Raw genomic sequence first — 12,950 nt, forward strand, 5'->3', positions numbered from 1 at the left:
CGAGACCGCGCTGCGTAGCACTCCCTTCCGGTCCGGAGGAGTGCCACTGCCGGCCCCTGGCGGCTGGAGGTATGCCTTGCGACTTCTGAGATCGTTTAGAGGTGATCTAGGAGGAAATGGCCTCTTCGAGGGAGATTTGAGGAGATTCCATTCAATTAACAGGCACTTTGGCAAGGCAGTTCACCTCGAATTATGCAGCTCCAAATATACCCAAGAGTGAAAGGAAGTTCTGAGAGAAGGAAGCCCAAAGGATTACAGAAATTCTGCTACAAAGTCAGGAACTTAAGCACTACTTAATGTACTTAAAGAAAATCCCACAATTCAGCTAATTATTTTTTACTTTAAATTCTGGTCATAAACTTCTTAAGGGTACCCTACACTGCCCAGAGAGCATGTTATACTTTTTTAAAGAGCTCAAAAACGATTACATACCTTCTTTCTTCTGTCCCTCTCCAACCTTTTACAGTCTTCAAGTCCTTTTCCAAATCACGCTCTGCTAATGTTTCCCAAGTTTTGGATAAAACAGAAGCCATCCTCCTTTCTTTTCTGTTACAAAGGTGAAAGTATTATTGCTCCTTTCAGAGGCAAACTCCCCTTTGTTGTATTATGGATCCCATCTCCCATTTTCTCAAAAATTCCACTACTCCACTTATTCCCATTTAACTTGAATCATCACTTCTTCCCTCTCTATTGGTTTTTTTCCATCAGCATACAAATTTGCCTAACAAACAAAACAAAGTTCTTTTCTGATGCAGCTCCAGCTACTGCCAGATTTCTTTCACAGGAAAAAGTTCTTTTTTTTAGTATACTTTATTATGTTATTACAGTTGTGCCAATTTCTTTTCCCTTTGCTCCCCTCTGTCCAGTACCCCCCTTCCCACCAGCAATCTCATCCCCTCTTAGTTCACGTCCATGCGTTGTGCAGGTAACTTCTTTGGCTTCACCCTTTCCTCTATTTTTCTTAACTTCCCCCTATTTTGTACCAACCAATTATGCTTCTTAATCCCTGCACCATTTCTCCCTCTTCCCCTTCCCAGCTGATAACTCTCCAAATTATCCCCATACCTATGATTCTATTTCTATTCTAATTTAGTTTTTTTTTTTTTTAGAATCTATTGTTGATACTTCTGAGTTTGTTGTCATTTTAATGTTCATAGTTTTGATCTTCTTTTTCTTAAATAAGTCTCTTTAACATTTCACATAATAATGGCTCGATGATCACTAATTCCTTTAGTTTAACCTTGTCTGGGAAGCATTTCATCTTCCCTTCCATTCTAAATAATAGCTTTGCTGGATAGAGTAATCTTAGTTGTAGGTCCCTACTTTTCATCACTTTGAATATACCTTGCCAGTCCCTTCTTGACTGCAAAGTCTCTTTTGAGAAATCAGATGATAGTCTTATAGGAACCCCTTTGTATATAACTCTGCTTTTCTCTTGCTGCTTTTAAGATTCTCTCTTTATCTTTAGCCTTTGGCATTTTAATTATGACGTGTCTTGGTGTGGTCCTCTTTGGGTCTAGCTTGTTTGGGACTCTCTGTGCTTCCTGGGGTTGTATGTCTATTTCCTTCACCAAATGTGGGGAGTTTTCCTTCATTATTTTTTCACATAAGCTTTTAATTTCTTGCTCTTCCTCTTCTCTCTCTGGCACCCCTATGATTCAGATGTTGGCACATTTAAAGTTTTCCCAGAGGTTTCTAAGCCCCTCCTCATTGTTTTTCAATTCTTGTTTCCACATTTTGTACTGGTTGACTGTTTATTTCTTTTTTATGTTCCAAATCATTGATATGAACCCTGGTTTCCTTCCCTTCACCATTGGTTTTGTGTGGGTTTTCCTTCCTTTCAGGTAGCATAGACTTCACATCTTTCCTTATGCATGTGCCATACTTAAGCATATCTGTCAAGCCTGTGAGCGTCTTTATCACCAGTGTTTTGAACTCTTCGTATGTTAGGTTGGCTATCTCCTCATCACTTAGTTCTCCCACTGGAACCTTGATCTGCTCCCTCTTTGGGGGCCATACTTCTCTGTCTTCTCATCTTGACAGGCTCCTGTGTTTGCCTCTGTGTCTTAGGTAGAGCTGTCACATCTGTTACGTTGTAATGGGCAGAGCCTTAGGTATTCTTCAGTACAGGGCGACCCGTTTCATCATATCGTGGCTCTGTGTTGGGGGAGGGGTCTGAGAGGGAACAATGCCACCCGCTCAGCACCTGCTCCTTTTCCAGGCACTTCTCCCACTTCCTGTATGGGACTGGCGCCTCTCTAGCTGTTGTCCTGGTTGTGGTTCCCAGACTTGGTGGGTCTGTGGACATTCTAGTACCATGGGGGCCCTTTAAACAAGCAGACTCTTCTGAGAGACTGGCAGTTTCTTCCTCTGTTCCAACCCCCACTTGTTTTCACAGTCAGAAGCAATGAGGCTTTATTTTCCCCGGTGCTGGAACCATGAGCTGCTTGGTCTGGTCTGGTGCTGGGAGCACTCCCCAGGTGTCCCCTGCTACTTTAAAAAATGTGTTACTGTGCTTTCTGCCAGTCTGCTGCTGCTGCTGCTGCCGCCACTGCCGCCACACCACTTCCTCTCCACCCCAGCTCCGCCCCTTTTACCTGTCTGGGTGAGTATTTCTTTTTAAATCTTGGTTGGACTTCCATGCAGCTCAATTTTCTGGAACTTCTGGTTGTCTCCGTTTTGAGGTAGTTGTATTCTTTCTTAGTTGTGGCGGGAGACAGTGTGTCTACCCACGCCTCCATCTTGGCCAGAAGTTCCAGAAAAACTTCTTGAATGAGCTATCTATACTTGTTTTTATCACCTCCAATTCACTCTTCAAACTACACTGAAATTGCTTTCCTATAGGTTATCAAAAACCTCCAATACAAACTGCTGTCCTCACCTTACTCAACATTTCAGCATCATTCAACACAGATACTCTCCTTTTGTAATGCTCTCCTTTCTTGGCTTTCAGGATACCAAGCATACCTTGTTTTCTTCCTATCCCACTAGCTACTCTTTTTAGGTCTCAGCTGCCTCATCCTCTACTGAACCATTACATATTGGGGTGCTTCAGGGCTTACACTAGGTGTAGTCGTTTCTCCTTTAGCTAGGTGATCTCCTACAAAGTGGCTTTAATTTGTATCTTCAGCCTGGATTTTATCCTTTATCATCAAAACCTTCGATGTTGTACAGCAATGCTCATCAAACTTTAATATGCATAGGACTCAGATGGATGAAACTTTAGAATGAAAATTTTTATTCAGTTGGTGTGGGGTCTGAAATTCTGCATTTCTAATGTTAAAGAAAAAAAATACAGGCCTAAAATGGAGTCACTTGTGTTAACAGCCTATAATACCAAACCTAGATTTAATACCTGATCTAGTTGTAGTTTCAATCTTTCCCAGAAACCTAATCTTAAATTAACCAGTTTTGAATTTTCTGGTCAAGCATCAGCAATCTGTCCTATCACCTAGGCTCTCTCCATTCTCCCTGGAAAGAAGCACTCTACATGTTAACAACCTTCCCACTTCTCTTCCCCTAAAGATGTCCCACCTTCTTTTCTTTTACAAATAGCTTCCTTGCCCCAGCCTGTTTCCATTTGGTACAGTGCCCTTCTAGTTTCTAAATGGGATGCTGCCTGATTCATGAATTATATAACCCTGCAGAGATCGTGGTAAAAAAAATGACAGTGTAGGTCATGTGTATCTGAGGGATGCATTCATTGCTGAAATGCAAAAAATTTAAAACAATGCAAATTGGCATTTACTATATTTCTATAATAAAATATATTTTTATTTATTTTCAGTTACAATCTAAAAATTATTAAAATATAAAAACAAAGAATAAACATTTTTCTTTTCAAATAACAGAAATATGGATATTGCTAAAAAATACAACCAAAAAAATGTCTTTAATATTACCAATCAGAATCTTCAATAGTTTGTTTTGCAAACTGTAACAGTCATTACAAACAATATTACTATGCTCAAGACATAGATACTTTTCACAACACTGCAAAATTATTTTGATAAACGACTCAAGTAGCATTTACTATAGTTCTTCAACATCTCTTGCATTATGGAATCGATATATTTTTCCAGCCACTTCAATGGTTAATGAAAAAAAAAAAAAAAAAAAACCACAGCACTGACTTAGAAGTTCTCAAAAAAAAGTACACCAACACTGCCTTCAGAGTTCGAGGGTTCTCTCAGATACAATTTACTACTGAATATCACACACCCTTGTGAAACACGTTATGACCAAACCAATGGCTTAAAGGTTATGGCTTAACATTAGTCACATACAAAGGCACAGCTAATCATGACTTCGAATTTATGCACCTTGTTAGAAACAAGGACATAGTGACTCCCAAACCAGGAGAAAGTCATTAGTAACAAAGGGCAAATGTAATTAAAGGGTCTTAAGGGCAAATGTAATTAAAGAATCTCTGAGAAGGGAGTTGACAGCATTGGCATATCTACAAATCACAGAAGGGGCATTTAGATAACTGTGTTAGATTGTAACTCTGGAGTAACCAGTAATGGAGAAACGGGGAAGAAGGAGAGGGGAGGGGGAGCTAATTGCTTTAGGGCGGGGAAGCTAATCACTTTAGGGTGGCAATTTTAGGGTGCAAAAGATAATCACTTTAGGGTGGCAATTTTAGGGTGGAGAAGATAATCACTTTCAGGGCAATTTCAGGGTAGGGAAGCTAAGACTATAAAACCAGTTTCCTTTGTCTACTTGGCACGCACATTCTCCTGGCTGTGAGGGTGCACCCGGCTCTGCAGACTCATGAATAAAGGCCTCGTTTTACTGCTCAAGTCCTGTGTCCCAGTTTTTATTGTGAGCGTTTCTCACAACCTGACACATGTAACAATATTTGTTTGCGTCTCTCAGATCAGCCGCACTCTCTGCCTGGTTAATAAGGCCAATTCAATCCTCAACTTTACTTGAATTTTTTTTTTAACACTAACAAGCCTTCAGTTGATGAAGATGCCCCCAGTCCATTGGACCATAACTGATTAGCAAGATTGTAATGAACATTTGTGTGCTTACCTTCTCAACACTTATTCCCTTCTCTTTCTTACAGTTTCTAATAATCTTGTGGTGATTCATGTGGCCTTAAGGATGCTGATTCTATGCTTATGTTAATAATCACATTCCATTACTTGTCCACAGTGAGCTTGGGATATAAGCTGATCATTCAGATCTTTGCAGGAAATACTCTTTTCTTTTGGATGTGAATAGAGAGGTAGTTATTGGAAACTCTCTAAGAGAATAACAGGTCTTAAGAGTTAAAAAAAAAAAAAATCCATGATGAGCCCCTTGATTAAAAATAGTGCCTAAATGTGGCTACTTATTTATTTTTAAATATTTTTTTATTATTTAAAAATATTTTTAAAATTTATTTTCAGAGAGTGGGGAAGGAAGGGAGAAAGAGAGGGAGACTCAGTCCACCGAGTCATACCAGCCAGGGCTTAATGTGACTATTTAAGTGAAAATTAAGTAAAATTAAAAATTCAGTTACAATAATAACACTTCAAGGAGTCAATAGCCATATGTGGCTATGGTTACCATTTTGGACAGTGTAGGTATAGATGACTTCCATCTTCAAAGACAGTTTGATTAGACGGTGCTGCTCTGTTAATCACCATATTTATTTCCTTCTTTGTGTTTAATTATGTGTTTACTTATTTATTGTCTGATACAAGCATGTAAACTGCATGAAGGCAGGGAATTGTATCTATTCTATTCACTTCTGCATTCCCATTATTTAGAATAGTGCCTGACACACACTGTGCCCTCAAATATTTTTGAAATAACTAAATGTTTCCTCCACTTGACTGCATGCTGCATGTGTGTATTGTTCATTGCAGTATTCCTAGTACTGAGCACAGGGTACTCCTATTATCCTCAAGGCTCTTCCTACTTTGAGCTCTGCCTACTTCTTAATCCCTTTTCTCCTCAATAGAATTGGAATATTTCAGTGCCAGCAGCTCACTAATCTCACTGTCGTCTCTAGACTTTTGTACATTCAGTTCTTTAATCTGGTTAACACCTATTTATCCCCTCTCAAGTATGTGAGGCCAGCATTATTATTTGTATGTATTAGTGGTAGGTCTCCCAGAAGATGGCAAAATGAAATGTCACTGTCAGGTGATTTATACCAAATTGGTATAATTTTTCTGTTTTTATTTTCTACCTTGAATTTTTTTAGAATTTTTACTCTCATTTTATAAAACTGTTAAGAGTCCTGAAATAAAGTCACCAAGAGTGGACCAACAACAACAAAAAGCCTTTATTTGCTGCTAGCAGGAGGGTCAGTCTGAAAATAAGACTACCCTGTCTTCTGGGAGTTAGCAGAGGTTTTATATATTACAGACATTTAGAGTGGTCATAAGAAAGAAAAGGAAAAAGGAAATGAGAATGTTGTGTGTGGGAGAATGCAACTATTCCATTGTTAGATTTTATAAGTAGGTATTCTAATGGTAAGCAAGTGTAGAAAAGTACATTCTGCAGTTTGGTGTCAGGAAGGAAAACAAGCATCTTAAATCCAGGAGACAACATTTTCAGTTTTGGGTTTAGCAAGAGAACCTACAAGTAAGGACTTATAGTTCTTTGTGTAGGATTGTGAAAAAGGGATTGCTGCAGTTTAAATACTACAATTTACAGAACCATATGTTAAGCACCAAATGCATCATCTGACCACAGCATTTGTTTTTACCACGTGCACGTGGCAAACAGTGAACCAATCAGAGCTCTCCCCAAGACTTTCTCAGGAGCTCTTAGGAATAGAGGCCTCTCTTTTTACTGGGATCAGTTCACTGTGACCTTATATAATTTTGAAAGTTCAGTCAAGCAAAATAATTTATTCAGTTGATCATAATTATTTTTTAGTAGACAACAAAATTAAATGAACCAGATTCTAAAGTTCATAGATAGCTCTAAAAGAAAACCATTGATGAAAGGCAACACAAACTTTGTCAAACATATTACAAAATTAAGATTTAATCAAACTATAAATTGAGACCTTTGGCATTAATTAATCAGAAGCAAAAAAATATATTTAAAATGATAAAGAATAATACTTGGGAAAGTTATTTTTATCCATAAAGGCAAAATACTTTAAAAATGTTTTTATTGAGATATAATTGACATTTAAAATGTATAATTTTAAGGTGTATAACATATTGATTCGATACATTTATATATTGCAATATGATTACCATGGTAACCAACACATCTATGATGCCACACAATTATATTTTTGGGGGTAGGAACAATTAAAATCTAGTATCTTAGCAACTTTGAAGTTACATAGTGTTGTAAAAGCAAATTATTTTATACTTTCACAGCATGTTTAAGGAGCTGATTATATTTAGAAAAGAAAATCCAGAATGAATTGCAGACATGAATTACACATCAAACATGATGTATCAAAAATAAGCACATATAATTTCATACGATTTGACATTTGTAAGGAGTCCTATGCTCCTGATAGTATACATTAAAACAAATAATGTGGAATAGATCACTCAGAAGCAGAGGCCTATTTTGTGGCAAGTTAAACTTGTAATTATGGTTTGTGTGTCTGTATAGCATAATTTGAGTTACTAAAGTGCTTTACAGAGGAAAAGAAATCCATCAGTTGTCTGACAGTCTAAAGGTAAAGGCCAGATACTGTCATAGATAACCAGCTCTAACGAGGTCAGCAGTCTATTACTGAGTTCTTTTCTCCCATTTTAAGCCATTTAGCATAAGCCATTAAAGTATATTTATCAGGGACTGGGGATGGGAGTGGGGACAGTAGGCAGGTTTTTGACAAGTAACATAATGTATGGTGATGTGGGCAATGGCTTCACCCTTCAAAACAATTTTTAAAAATTTATTTACTTATTTATTTATTTTTAGAGAGGGGAAGGCAGAAAGAGGAGAGAAACCTGATGTGTGAGAGAAACATCCATCAGTTGCCACACGCACATCCCCGACTGGGGACCTGGTACATTCCCTGTCTGGGATTTGCACTGGTGACCTTTTGGTTCACAGGCCAGCACTCAAATCCACTGAGCCACACCAGCCAGGGCTCATTTTTGTTTTTGTTTTTATGTTTAAACCATGGACTCTTGCCAGACTAAATTGACAAGCAGCTCAATAAAGTTTTGTGGAAGATGTATTGCCAGAAAAAATATCAGGCTTGACAAACTTAAAGCACGTCTTGGTTGTACTGGGTTTCAAAAGAGAAGGTCAGGAAGGGAAGAGCTCACCTATGACCCTCTTCAGATTCTTAAAAGCAAGAGTACCGATTTATCCCTCCTCACAGTTCTGCAAATAAAGAAAGAGGAGCATAGAGAAGTGTCCAACGAGAATCTAGTGGTAGAACCCTAGATTCTATCTTTGGAGGCTTTGAAGAACTAAAGCTTTGAACACCCGCCATGACTACCAGTGGAATATTCTACAATTTCTCATGAGTTCTTATGCTCTTGTTTACAAAGAGGATAGTTGTGAATTTGGGGTCGGTGGAGTGCAATGCCGGGGAAGGAGAGAGAAGGGCCAATTAATACCCTTTTCTTACCATTAGCCCCTTTAGAATATTAAAGGTATTTGACTTGGAGAACAGAACCTGCAATCCGCACAGGAATCTACGGCAACGTATTTCCTAGACAAACCACTACCGCTGGGGGCGCTGGGGGCTGTATTCCAATAGAGGACCCCGGGAAGGACAAGCGGTTACCGCCAGGGGGCGCAGCCACCTCCCCGTGAGGCTCCCACCCGCGGTGCGCGCACGCGAGGCTTCCCACCGCGCCTGCGCCTAGGATGGATGCTGGCTCGCCTTTCTCCGACGTCCCGCCGCCTCGGCCTGGGTGAAAAACTGCGTGACACGCAGCGAGCGTGGCGGCCATCTTCTTCAGGGTACGTCAGCTGAGCCCTTTAGGGTTGAAGAGGAATGCTGCGCAAGCGCGCCCAAGACAGTCGCAGGTAACTCCCATCTGATGGGGCGAGGCGTCGCCGTTGTCGCCGGAAGTTTGGCGTTTAAGCGCAGCGGGGGAGGTGGCTGTCGCGGCAGGAGCAGCTGAGTGTCTCCTGATACCCGGATGTGAGGCGGACTGCCGGCTCCCGTTGAATCCCTCAGCCAGGAGTGAGGAAGGTACGCGAGCGTCCCAACCGTCTCCGCCGCCTGCTGTTGGGCCGCCTGCGTCCGCTTTTCTCTTTTGCCAACCCCTCCAAAGAGCTGGACGGCTCTCCCCTTTTCTGTCTCACCTTCGCGTCGTGTTGCCCTGCTCTCTTCTTCCTTCTCGTTCCCGGCTCCTCGCGTCCCTGGGAGGCAGTGAGCAGCTCCAACACGCCGTCCCCTGAGGTACGCAAACAACCTGCGCCTCTCGGCTGTCTAGTGGCCCCATCACCTGCTGCTGCTTGTTGGCCGGTCAGCAGTAAAAAGGGGCAATGACCAACGACCGGGTCAGGCAGGGGCTCCCTCGGCACCCGCTGGGGCGCCAGAGCCCCGGGGTGGCGAGCATCTGTTGAGTGAGACTATGGGTGGCGTTGATGGTGGCCCGCAGGTAGCCCAGGGCCTTGTTCCTGCCCCCAGCGGCTTGCGCTCGCGGAGCTGTGGTTCCAGCGTCTGGCTGCCCTACCAGCCGCCACCCGCCGATACTGCCTGAACCCTGAGGCCTCTGCATTCTGCAGGGTGGGATGTGGGGATCCTGGTTTCACAGTTGTTAGCCTGGGATGGGAACCTTGGCTTGGGTCCAAGGACATAGAGTAATTCGGGTTGAATATGAGGGTCTGGGCACTGGTAGAGTTCCCCCGGGTGTAGATGTAGGTGCGATGAAGGCCATAATGAAGTTTTATAGAGATAGATGCGATCAGAAGGGAATTGGGTTCTCGATTTTTGTCATTATTCCTAAAATGATTTGACAGCTGGGGTTTGTTTTACTCGGGCAGAATGAGATAGCAAGTCCAACCTCCTTGTCCCCCGCTACCTCTCATTACCACTTCTAAACGTGGAGTTCTGAAAACCCAGCACGTACAGTGTTTTCCGGGGCTGGGGTGGGGGGCGCAGCGGGGGAGGAGGAAGGAGTTGAATCATTGATTTGAGAAGTACTTGTTTTCTGCAGCACTTAAATCATTGAAATGGGATACTTTCAGCAGGAAGTACTTGCAACATACAGTATTTAAGTATTTTTATCAAGTGGTATTTCAGTAAATAATTGGTTTTTGCAGAAACCAGTAAAAGAATGCTACTTAGTGGAATAGTAGAATGTGGGTTTTGTATTTCCCCACCTAAACATTAATTTTTTAAAAACTGGGTAAAATACTGGTTCAGTTTAAAGCAATCTGGTTGCAGTGAACTTTGCTGTAGTCACCCTTTCTTCTGATTTGGTTCTTAGATTCTTTACACAGGGCTCTAACACCAATGGAATTTTTTTTTTTTTAATTTGAAAAACTTGAAAATTTTCACCATGGAGTTAGATATGAGAATAGGGTGAAAAGCGCTTAAAAATGCCTAATTTGGAAGTTGCAAATTCAGGCCTTACAGCATGTGAGGAAATAAGTAAACTAACAGAGATACTTCCGCCTTCTAGGTAGAACGCAGTATATGCCTCCTTGAATCAGATGTGTGACTTTGGAAGTACCCTTTTAGAACAAACTTTGCCCTGGCTTATGAGCTTCTGCCTACCTTAATCATTCAGTCCTGGTATATGCTGCCATTTCTCATTGATCAGCATTATAATTCTGTAGTGAACAATAGTATTTTTAACATCAGACCCATACAAGGTTTTGTGCTAGGCATTTAAATCTATAAATTATGCCTCCAGAAGAACTGAAAAGTACCCTAATTAATGAATGCCATTAACCCCCTTTGCATTTTGTAGCTTGGTAATTTATTATAGGACCAAGCGTATTGTATTTATTCTAATAATAAAGGTGACTAGTGTTGCACAATTCAAAATAATAGATGCTTAAATAAAAATTTTTTCAACACTTTCATTGGCAGATTTATGTTTAACAGAGTTCTTTGAATAACCTCTGCTGAAGGTGATACCAAGTTTAGATGGTTAGAAACCAACTCTGGTAAAATTGTTACCATAGATAATTCACTTAAAGATCATGTTAACACTTTGAAGCCCAGACTATTTTTTCTGTACATTTTTTTTTTTTTTTTTTTTGCATAGTGAAAGTTCTTTGGTCTCTTTCTGCATAAGTTCTGTATTATAGTTACATTATATTACTATAGTTATTTTTGGCAAATATATTATTCTGTTAACCCAATCATCCTGTCTTTTTTCAGGGGGTTACATCTTATACTTACAACTGAAAAAAGCAAGATTTATGTTCGTGCCCTCTTCAGTGTACTGTAAACATTTATGGCTGTATACGTGAGAGTCAACAGAAATAACTCAGGATATAAATAAAAACAGGGTATTAAGTATATATTTTAAATATTTTATTTATTTATTTTTAGAGAGAGGGGAAGGGAGGGAGAAAGAGAATGAGAGAAACATCAATGTGTGGTTGTCTCTGGCACGCCCTCAACTGAGGACCTGGCCCACAACCCAGGCATGTGCCCTGACTGGGAATTGAACTGTCGACACTTTGGTTTGCAGGCCAGTGCTCAAGCCACTGAGCCACACCAGCCAGGGCATGTATTTTTTAATGTGGAGGTTCTCAAACTAATTGTCAGGATCACTTTACACTCTTAAAAATATGTAAGACTCCACATAGCTTTTGTATAGATGGGTTATATTTACTGACAGTTACTATATTTGAAATAGAATATATTTACTAACTCATTAAAGAACAACTAGTAAACTAGTTGCAGGTTATTATAAATAACATTTTTAAAAATGAAAAACAGCTACTTTCCAAAACAAAAAAATTTTAAAGAATGGCAACTGTTTTACATTTTTGTGAATTTTAAAAAATTAATCAGCTTCTGCATTTAATCTTATATGTCGTTCTAGTTGAACTTACATGAAGAAAATCTAGCTTCACTGTTGAGGGGAGTACTTTAATAACCTTTTCAGGTAATTGTGACAGTCTTTGATTCCACAACAAAACTCAACAAATAGTAATTTTTAAAATGTTAGTTGCAGTGTGGAATCTGAAACCATATCTATATACTTTTCTTAAAATATTGCATTAAAATTCATTGGTATGTTTTACACTTCTCATTGATCTTCTACCCATGTATAATTTTGATCTCAGGAACCCCCTGAAAGAATCTCTGGTGTCCTTAGGGTCCCTTACCACATTTAGAAAACTACTGCTTTAATGTAAATAATTAAACAGTTTAGAATTAATGCAGTTACTGAGGCTGAAAAAGATAATGATAATATGGAAGTGAAGTTGTCAAGTAGTTAAGTGAAACTAGGAGTAACTAAGGTAAATTTTTCTTCTTCATATTTTCTTTTCATCAAAAATGTTGTTGTATCAGTATTATTATTATAGCTAATACTGTGTAAGTGCTTATGCTGTGCCAGGAGCTGTTTTAAGGACTTCATATTTAGAAGTGTTTCTGTTGTGTCATCTATAGTAATGGTTAAGAGATAGGCAAATATAATTTAACTTCTTTCCTCTACAGATAGTGAAGTCTTTCTGGCATATATTATTCTTTTTTTAAAGTATATCTTATTGATCATGCTATCACAGTTGCCAGTTTTTTTCTTAGCCCCCCTCTGCCCAGTACCCCACTTGTCTTCAGCAATCCCTGCTCTTAGTTCATGTCCATGGGTCATGCATGTAAGTTCTTTGCCTTCTCCATTTCCTATATTCTTAACTTCCCCCTGTCTATTTTGTACTCACCTATTATGCTTCCTTATCCCTACACCTTTTCCCTCATTCTTCCCCTTCCCCCTCCCAGCTGGTAACCCTTCACATGATCTCCATATCTATGATTCTGTTCCTGTTCTAGTTGTTTGCTTAATAGGTTTTTGTTTATGTATTTTTAGATTCAGTTGTTGATAGTT

General features: G+C 39.8%; 1 protein-coding gene across 4 annotated transcripts in view; it reads left to right on the plus strand.

Moving 5' to 3' along the window:
- The first annotated feature begins 8,791 nt into the window (after positions 1-8,791).
- Positions 8,792-12,950, plus strand: part of ESCO1 (establishment of sister chromatid cohesion N-acetyltransferase 1) — a 72,053-nt gene continuing 67,894 nt past the window's right edge. For 2 of the 4 annotated variants that reach the window (XM_090285746.1, XM_090285747.1), the window contains exon 1: positions 8,799-9,127. The gene's annotated coding sequence lies outside the window, so the exon portion shown is untranslated. Of the gene's footprint in view, positions 9,128-9,161; positions 9,338-12,950 lie in introns of those variants that run through there. The other 2 variants (XM_090285749.1, XM_090285748.1) reach the window with 2 other exon arrangements.

This window comes from Furipterus horrens, unplaced genomic scaffold, assembly GCF_987537825.1.
Source record: "Furipterus horrens unplaced genomic scaffold, mFurHor1.1.pri manual_scaffold_8, whole genome shotgun sequence".
Taxonomy (NCBI): domain Eukaryota; kingdom Metazoa; phylum Chordata; class Mammalia; order Chiroptera; family Furipteridae; genus Furipterus; species Furipterus horrens.